Source organism: Balaenoptera musculus, chromosome 12, assembly GCF_009873245.2.
Source record: "Balaenoptera musculus isolate JJ_BM4_2016_0621 chromosome 12, mBalMus1.pri.v3, whole genome shotgun sequence".
Taxonomy (NCBI): domain Eukaryota; kingdom Metazoa; phylum Chordata; class Mammalia; order Artiodactyla; family Balaenopteridae; genus Balaenoptera; species Balaenoptera musculus.
This window is the reverse complement of record NC_045796.1, coordinates 38943222-38953362: the sequence shown is the minus strand read 5'-3', so window position 1 is coordinate 38953362 and position 10141 is coordinate 38943222. Positions and strand designations below refer to the sequence as shown.

General features: G+C 39.0%; 1 pseudogene; it reads left to right on the top strand.

Annotated features, from left to right (window-relative positions):
* Positions 1–3535: 3535 nt before the first annotated feature.
* On the top strand, positions 3536–6249 carry LOC118904985 (annotated as a pseudogene).
* Positions 6250–10141: the final 3892 nt, after the last annotated feature.

Sequence of the window (10141 nt, the reverse complement as noted above, 5' to 3'; positions counted from 1 at the left end):
GTGTCCCCTGCATTGGCAGGCGGACTCTCAACCACTGCACCACCAGGGAAGCCCGTGTCTCTCTTTTATACTCAGTCTATAAACATGCCATGGTGGCCCCTGTCTTACACAAATAACTTAGACCTTACCACTTAACAAAAAGTTAAAATATCCTTGAACATTTGAACATACTATTATTGAAATGAGGGCATTTGTTTTTTTCAGGAGAAATTACCAAAAAATGCATTACCCCAGAGTCATTTCATTATATTGTTTGTAGTTTGGTAAGTGGCACAGTTTTCAACTAGTTCATAATGGATGTTTAAATTTGCATCTAGATGTTACTCATATTTTGGATATTTAATAAAGCAAACAAGTATTCATCTTCCTGAAACTTTCTGTATTAAAAATATGGGATTTTTAAATTTCAGTGGCTGATTAAAACTTTTCACTTTATATCCTCTGTGGTTTACACTGTCTGATATTAATTAGCAAGAATTCATTAAAAAAGAGTGTATAGTATATCTCAGTGAAAAATCAGTACCATTAGTAACACCAAATTCTCATTCCCCAGAAGCAAAAAAAAAAAAAGAAAATTATACTTTTTTCTTTGGTCTCTCTCTTGGTCCTGTCACAATATCTTGAATATTTTGAATATTTTGCTTTAAATAACATTCCTACCATGGTATTCTGTACAATTACAGTAAAAGCTCTATTCTTATTAAAAAAAATCAGCTTTGTAGCAGTGTTTAATTTACTGAAAAAAAAAAAGACTATTTGAGCAATGAAAAGTCTCCTCTAAACAAAAAAATACCAGTTGAAGAAAAGAAATAAACATCTTAAATCTTTACAGTGAAAAGGTGAGACAAGGAGAGTCAGAGGAAGAAGGATAAAAGAATGGGCAAGGGAAGAAACAATAGGAAATCAGAACATAATTATTATGAGATATACCATGTTGGGGACATTTTCAAAGAACTTTTATTCCATGTTATAGTTCAAACTTAGCATATAAATAGCAAGTTCCAAAAATGGAACTTTAAACTATTTTCTCAATTATTGGTTTGGAGTTTGGAAGGGATGCAGTTCCGAGATTGTTCCTACTGACTAAAACATAGAAGGGGCCAGGACAAAAGGTTTTTGGAGGCTGACTCCAAAGAATTTTTAAACTTTTTTGTCACTTTTGAAATGGATGGTTTTATTATCATTTTTATAAATAATCCACTCCTCTTCCAGAAATATTAAAAGAATAAATTAATTTCCTTTTATTTTGTACATTATTATTTTCAGGATAGAAAAGTAGTGCTTATAATTTCGTGACCACAAAATAATAAATTAATTTGTATTACACTATAATGGATTGGGACCAGCTCTAGGGACTGAGCAAAGAGGGCAGGTTTTACGGGTGCCCTAAGGGAAGAGGCTCCAAAATCTTACTAATGAATACATTTCCCATGTCGGCTGGCCATGGGACCTGAAATTCTCAGTACAGTCACTGTCAAAATTAAGGATTCCAGAAAGCCTCAATAACAATGCAAATATTTCACCAGCAGTGAAAATACTAATCTACTATTATTAATTTTAAAAATTATAAATAGCTAGCTGCCACTTCTTAAAATATATGAATTTATTGAAAAGACATGAGAGGGAAATGCAGAAAGAATGTGTCAGGTCAGGTGTGGACTCAGGATACTGAAATAGCTTCTGAGATTGCGAAAGTGTAACAAATAAATCTGTGTTAGGTATTGTCATCTGGCACCTCTGTGGAATGTTCTACTCTGTTCTACTCTCTTCCTGTTTAATCCCCCCTAAATCCTCCTTAAAACCTCCTAAATCATAGGGGCTGTATGGCTAAAAACTACATTTCCCAGATGCCCTTGCAACTAGTTTTCCAGATGAGATTAGCTTCCACCATTGAGATGTCCTCATTAGAGTTTAGAAAATGAAGGATGTGGGGGGTCATTCTTCCTTATTTAGTGGAGCAGGCCAATAAGCAGAATGCAGCAGATGTGTCACATGCAAGAGCCTCCTTGTCTGTCTACACCATTGAAATAGATGTGGGTGAAATGCCTCTGTGAGGTTGGCAGTGGTGCAGCACTTTCCTGACCACGAGGTGGCAGTAGCATTTCTTGACCTCTAACTTCTCACTCCAGAACAATTTTGTAAGCACCTTAATTCTGGTACTGAATTCCTTTCTGCTTAAAAACACTGAATGATTCTATTCCCTGCCATCAACACTGACAAACAAGCTCCAAGGAGTCACGAATTAGGAATACTAAAGAACAAAGAAAGAAGGAAAATAGATGCAAAGCACCTGTAGCAATGCTAGCTAAACAAAAGAGTTGCTTCAACCAGGGAATTTATATGTGCCACTTAATAAGAAAGTAGCCAATCCCCATGAAATACAATGAGAATCCTCTGGACACAGTAAGGAGTGTAAGAGGGCAGCTACAAGTACAGGGTATTTGGGAGAGGCAGACTTTGTCTTAGGTCTGGATCTGAAGTGCCACGCCTAAGGGCAGTAGACTTAGATGGAACAGAGCAATAACCTGGTAGAAGGAAGGAGCAACGTGTGAGTAACTCACTCTCTCCACATGCAGCTTGTGGCTTGCTTGTATAGTTAAATATTAGAAAAGTTTGGCGCTGGGTAAGATTTTTCATTTATACGTCAGCTTTGACAATTCAACATTTTATGGCACAGACTGATACCAGTGGCAAGATTATCTTTCAAACTTGTAAGTGTTAAGAATGTTTTTGTTAAGAAAGAGGGAAGAAAACTTGGTAAGAAATTGAGGCCTAGGTCTCTTGCTACACATCTTTGGTAAGAAGTGGTAAAATCCTTATAGAAGATTCTGGGGACAAGTCTTACCAATTGTCTTTGGAGGAAATAGACTTATCCCTAGGGGAAGTAGCTAAGTGGATAGACAGAGAATTCCAAGCTTCTATTGGCATCATTTACGAAAACTAAATCTCTAAAGGGCCAACTAGAAAATTGGAACAGAAAGAAATCAAACCTTTTTAAAATTACTGGAATGCCTTTTCTTCTTGTTCCTGTCGTCACCTGAGCAGATATATTTATTCACAAAGTAACTTGCTTATGACCATTGATCATTGAAAAGACTATAGAAGTAGTCAAGGGCCATGACCAGATGTCCAGGACATCCAGAGAGTAGTCTGTTTGTTAAAGAGCTAGGACACTTTATGGAAAAGTTCTGCAGAGGCTGGTGATCCCTGCTACATAGATCCTCAGATTAAATAAGGGTGTCTTATCACTAATTCTAGATACTGATGAATGGAAGGGATTATTTGGGTTGACCACAGATGCCCAATTATCTGCAAACATTTGTGAGCAGTCTCATCAAGATGGCAAATCAACTAAATTGATGCAGTGGGTAAAGGTGAGAGTTTGCCAGACTTACTCTGAGAGCACAACTCTTATAGTCCCACTCTTTCCTTGACTAAGAAATAGAACCCTCCCTTTGAAGCACAGGAATATGTATTCTTAGGTTGTCGTATGATGATCAAAAAGAGATATCCAATTTAATGCTAGTAACTGACCATGACAGAAGCTGTGAAGGGGAGTTCTCCAATCTCAAGCACCTTATGTAGCCAAGCTCTTGGATGCCAAGAAATTATTCAGGTGACACACCTGATTTACTAGACCTGTTATCATTCATGGTACTGAATAATGAGAAGATCTGTGCTATCCAAAAGAAAGGTGGTACTACATAGGTGGAGGGAATTACAAAAGGATAAAAAGAACAATAACCAGCTTTATTGGGTGGGCTTTTAGAAGGCCGTTGAACAGCGTAAAGAAGAAGGGGGAAGTTGACAGAATCCCTACCCAAAAACTCATAACATATTGTCATCTTTTGGGAGCTAAGAGAGCATCTTCAAAGCTAAATTTGACCCTTGCTCCTCACAAAAGGCCCCTTCAAATTCACTCCATATATTGCAGCTTGGATAAATTCAGATTTGCCTATTTCAGGATCAAATAAGGTATAGCAATGTCTGCCTGTTACCAGGTTTTAACTGGACACGGTTAGTATTGCTTGAGTCCTTCGTGGTAATAAATAATAAGCAACAACAATCACCTTTTTGGTAGTAAATATTAAGATGGTAGCAAGAGATCACTACTTTAAATAAGAAAATGGTTGAAACTAGAGTATTGGTTCCCATTAACTCTTTTTTTAAACAGCCCTATCTAACTTAATAAATAAGACAGTCTGTTCATGGGACCAACATGGAGACAGACAGACTAACAGGGATTAAATAAAGAATTCCCCTTTGGATGAGATCGTGAGAAGAAAGAAGTTAAAAGATTTACACATGCTTGTGTCCCAGGCATTACTCATCAAATGCTTTTTCTGCATGTATTAAGATGATCATATGATTTTTATCTTTTCTTTTATTAATGTAGTGGTTGTTGAACCATCCTTGCATCCAAGGGATGAATGCCACTTATCATGGTGTACGTATCTTAATTTATTGTCGAATTCAGTCTGCTAATGTTTTGTTGAGAATTTTTGCATCTGTGTTCATCAAGGACATTAGCCTACAGCTTTTGTTTCTGGTAGTGTTCTTATCTGGTTTTGGTATCAGGCTAATGCAGGCCTCAAGAAATGAATTTGAAAGCGGTCCCTCTTCTTCAATTTGTTTGGAAGAGTTTGAGAAGGACTGGTGTTAATTTTTCTTTAAATGTTGGGTAGACTTGACCAGTGAAGCCACCTGGTCCTGGGATAGAAAAAATTTAATGTAATCAGCAAGTGGACCTGAGTAGTGCAGGGAGAAGACTGTAATGTATGCTAGCGGTGCTATTGGTACCCTGCCCAAACACCCCTTAAGGTGAGGAGTACATCTTCCCTAGCTTACGTGAGTGTTGGCAAATATCAACTCACACCTGCTCCCCTATCTGGAGAATTTCCCTCAGCCAAACGGAAGCCAGTTTGACTGGGAGGCTACGTGCCAGCCCCATCCATCTCCCTGAGGTAGAACCTGGCCAGACTTTCAATCGACTGCTCTGCCCGCCTCTAGCTGGACTAAGTCGATAGTACCTTTCCCGAAAAGCTTCACAGTGATATCACACTAGGCACTCTCCAGACCCAGTTCTTTTCCCCGCACCATATCCTGCTTCCCTCACTTTCTCCTGAGAGCGTTCCCACAATAAACACATGTGTAAGAACCCCTGTATCAAGCTTTGCTTCTAGGCAACCTGACCTGTAAGGCTTGGGAACAAAATTAACATAACAGGAGTCTGAGCAAACGAGGAACCAAAGGCAGGCAGACGGAAGGCGAATTTTCTCTACTCCACAATTTTCCAGGGGTTTACACTAAAGAGAGTCAGTGCCACTGGACATATATACAACAAAAGTATACAAAAATTACTTAAGAAATGAGTGAATTATAAACACAGAAACAAACTACTGTAAAAGTAACATAGGCAGGTGGAGCGCCCGGGGGCCCCAGGCGGCGCGGAGAAGGAAGGCGGCCCCACCCGGGCCGCCGACCTGGCCCTCGGCCCGCGGCCCCGCGCACCCTGGCCCCGGGCCCGGCCGCCACCGCCCTAGCCCGGCCGCTGGTGCCCAAGTTCACAGAAGGCGCTGCTGCTGGAGCTCGAGGGACTGCAAGAGGAGCCGGTGGAGGGCTTCCGGGTGACCCTGCTGGACGGGGGCGACCTGTGCAACTGGGAGGTGGCCACCTGCGGGCCTCCCAACACCTACAACGACGGCGGCTACTTCCAGGCGCGCCTCAAGAGCCCCATCGACTTCCTTACTCCCTCCGGCCTTTCGGTTCCTGACCAAGATATGGCACCCCAACATCTAGAGACTGGGGACTGTGTATCTCCATGCTCCGTCACTCAGTTTTGTGACACCCCGGCGCCGTGAGCTGCCCTCGGCACGGTGGGACCCCACCCAGAACGTCAGGACCATCCTCCTCGGCGCCACCTCCCTCCTCCACCGACGCAGCACCTCACCGGCCAACGTGGACGCCTCCGTGATGCGCAGGAAGCAGGAAGCGGGAAGCGAGCGAAGGCAGGACCGGGAGCACGCGGACATCACCCGCAAGCAGGTCCTGGGGACCGAGGCGGAGGCGGAGCGGCGCAGCGCGCAGGTGCCCACGACTGGCCGAGTCCCGCGTGACGACCGAGGCCCCGGCGCCCACCAGGGCTCAGAGCTCCTCCACAGGACGACGAGTACGAGGGAGGACGGCGAGGCCGAGGCCGACGGCTGCTTCCGGCACGACGAGGACGACCCGAGCAACGAGGGGTCCTGACACCGCGTCCCCACGTATAGCCTCACAGATTTTACCTCAAAAAAAAAAAAAAGGTAATATAAATATCTTAGTCATATTAAATAATTTATGCCTCAGAATGCTGTTGCGAAATCTTAGAGCAATCTCTTACGGTCACCAGCTACTGCTTAGCGATTTTCACAGTTTCTGTGAGTCGTTGGTTTAAAACCTCTGGATTAAACCCATGCAAGGCCCCGCTCTCACATGTATATTCTCTACAAAAGGATATACCCCTCAGTTCTTTCGCACACATCCTCAATAAACTACGTGTATTTAGAAATCGTTTACAGACAGGTTTTCATGCATCTATTTTTTGAACTATAAATTTTACAATTGATTGTAGCAAGTTGTGATGGTTAAGTTTACATGTCAACTTGGCTGGGCTGGGCTATAGTACCCAGTTATTCAGTTAAAAACTAAATTAGGTGTTGCTGTGAAGACATTTTGTAAATGTGGGTAAGATCTGCAATTAGTTAACTTTAAATAAGATTATCCTCAATAATCTGGGTGGGCCTGATCCAATCAGTTGAAAGACCATAAGAGCAAAACTGAAATCTCCCTGAGGAAGAAGAAATTGTCACGAGACTGTAGTTTCCAGCCTGTGAGCTGGCCTTACAGATTTCGAACTTTCCAGCCCCTGCAATCATATGAGCCAAATGCTTGAAATAAATCGCTATATGTATATGTGTGTGTGTGTGTGTGTGTGTGTGTGTGTGTGTGTTGGTTCTGCTTCTACTTGTTTTGTATTATTGGTTCTATTTCTTGGAGCAAACTGACTGATACAGAAGTTAATTTTTTATATATTAATATTTGGTCTAGAAGCAACTAACATAGTAATAGCCTCTCTCATTAGTTCAGTGCCTTGAGAACTGATTTATAGAACACATCTGCAAATGCTTGTCTGCCAAACATCAATTAGTCCAGAAGACAGCAGAGAATCTAATCTTCGTTTTTAGATAAGTGGTTCAAATATGTTGTCCTGCTGATATATCATTGACTGTATTAAATCTGGAACATTGTCTCTGGTTCTCCTGTTTTTAGTACTTATCTCTAGATTTCTCTGTTCCTCCAGAAGCTATTGATAATTACAATCTATATTTTGAATCAGTTGTTTTAACTCCATACTGCAAGTCACATATCCACCTTTCAGACACAAGACTTACCTACTGGCCACAGCCCAATATTTATCCCATGACATAGCCTGATAACTCCACTAGATCTGGCATTTTCTGATCGACCCCATCTAACAGCCTTCCATGCCTTGGTCTTATACTATGTCACAATTAATTAGTTACATATTGAATAAAATGCTGGTACTGTCAACTAACTCTTATTCAACATGGATTTGTGGTGTTTACGTATCATAGTACTGTATAAATAAAAAGGCCTGTTTGAGAGTCTTTAAAGGAGGTATTCTAAGTTTATCAATTTTACAATTATTATAATGAAGTAAAATATACATAATGGTAACACTACCATTTAGTGTTTTAATTTAATAGATTAAGTTTAGTTTCAGAAAGCCCTCAATTTAAAGTATGTTAGAGATACCACTGTTAACAGCATTGATTTTAGGACTGTAGGTATGTGCTCCATTTGATAGACTGTGAGGTGTTGGATAATTTGCAATGTTATTGTAACCCAATTAAAATAATGAATCATTAGATTCTATAGCCAATATACAGGACTAGAGAATGAACACTCCAGAATCCTGGCTTCATTCCCAGCTCAGTCAATATCTATTACAAATGAATAATCTCACCTGCCTATTTCATTTTCTCCATCTATAAATCACAAATGCTTAGAGTTACCAAGTTAAGCCTTCAGAGCAAGTTGTAAAGATTAATAAGTTAATGGTTGTAAAGCTGTAAATCCTCAATCATAAATTATTATGCAAGGGTTCTGATTATATAGTTACTGTTTAAGTAAACAACATAAAATCATATTTAATCTTGAAATAACTGAGCAGATAGAACTGCTGATATAATACACACACGCAGTGGCTAGCTTTTTATTTGCATATTTCCAAGATATATTTGAAAGACATAAAAAGGCAATGATTTGCGTATGCTAGCACAAAGGTGGAAATGAGAGTAAATTCATCATTTGAAAGTCTGAGGTCATTATCTGATGTAAGAAAGTTGTTATCTGACATAAGTCAAAATCAAATACAGAATTTAGCAGTTGGCTACAGGACTAATGCTTTAAACTATCTACCAATAGTCCCATAAAAATTTTACTTCTCTCAGAAAAATGTATCCTCAGTTCTGTGAAAAACTTCAACAGTTCTTCAAACCCATACCTTTTACATTCAGGTTCCCAAATATAAAATCCTTGGCTTCTTTCACTTCAGGCCTTGGACCAGCATGTCTCTATAAAGTCTATCATTTTCTTTCTCAAAATTAATTTAATTGGATAATATTTAGTGATATGGGATGAGGGATAATTTGATTAACGTACATAAAGTTCTAAAGTTTAAAAAAAAGCATGGTCTTTAAAAGTATAAGAAAGGAAGAAATCTTTGAGAAGCAATTTGTGAGAAATGTTATACTAATTGCACTAAAAGATTTGGATAAAATAAATGTTCATAATAACATAAGTTATTAAAGTTCATAGCACTTTTTTTATAATAGTGAAAAGTTGCAATAAACCCAAATAGGTGACAAAAGAGTAAAAATGAATGACATTTTGTGCATATAAAAATTGCTGTGCAGCTATTAAGTTGCTTATTTTTTACATTGTAATTCTATAAAATGCTTAAATATGTTACTATGTAAAAAGTATGGATACAAAACTATAATACAGGATATTCCATAATTTTAAAAAATATTTATGATATAGAAGAGTGACTGTGAGGAAATACACCAAAAATGGCAGTGAAATTATCAAAAGTTTTTATTTTCTTTTTTATTCAATTTAGATTTTTCTCAATTTTATTTTTCAGTCTTCATTTCCTTAACATCTTGAGGAAAATTCATCAATTTGTGATGTGCACAAGTTAATCAAAACTTCTGCTTTATTTTTATGATGCCATTTTGACAATCAATTTATCTATTTTCATTTGAAATGATGTCTTTAGCACTTTATTCGCTTAAAACTTTTAAATACCTCTCGCTTCTGTGCTTCAAGGAGCATGAGAATTTTCTAAAATCATCAAAAGTAAAATTGAATGTAAAAATGAGCTATTTTTAATCTATGACATCTTGCTCCTCTGTTCTCTAACAACTTATAAAATAAATTATTCCAGAAATGTGTATTGACCTCCTACTATATTCCAGTTGCTGTATATCAAAACTAAATTCTCTAGATTTTTGGTTGACTTTGATTTAAAATATATTTGAGAATTTATTGTGGTAGTCTTTGTAATTTGTTCTGATGTCTTTAATCTGCAATGGCAGATACTTAGATTGGCTTTCTCAGCCTTTATTTCACCCATCTTCTATTTGAAGAGGTTGGAAAGCTAAAAGTTATATTTCCCAGACTTTCACGTAACTCAATTACTACTAAATAGATGCACTTCCACAAAAACTGGAAAGTGCAAATGAGGCGGAGGTAATCCTGTGATTTCTGGCTCTCATCACCTGTTAGGAAGGCCATGCTTTCCCTTGTTCCATTGTTCTTTTTCAAGAAACAGTAGCAGTAGCAGTGACTTGACCTAACCCTCTAATCCGTAGTTTCCAGGTTCAGGTGTTGTCTATTCTCTAATTCCCTTGTGTCTAGAGACTGTTGTGAGGGTGACCACAACTTCAGACCTAGACTGGTACAACTGATGGTGACGTCAAACATGGTAGCTCCCTAGTGGGTCAGTTTTGTATTGTTCTTGGAGCCATTCCAAGAGCCCCAGCCTACGAACTGCTGGTTTACCCCATCCAACAAT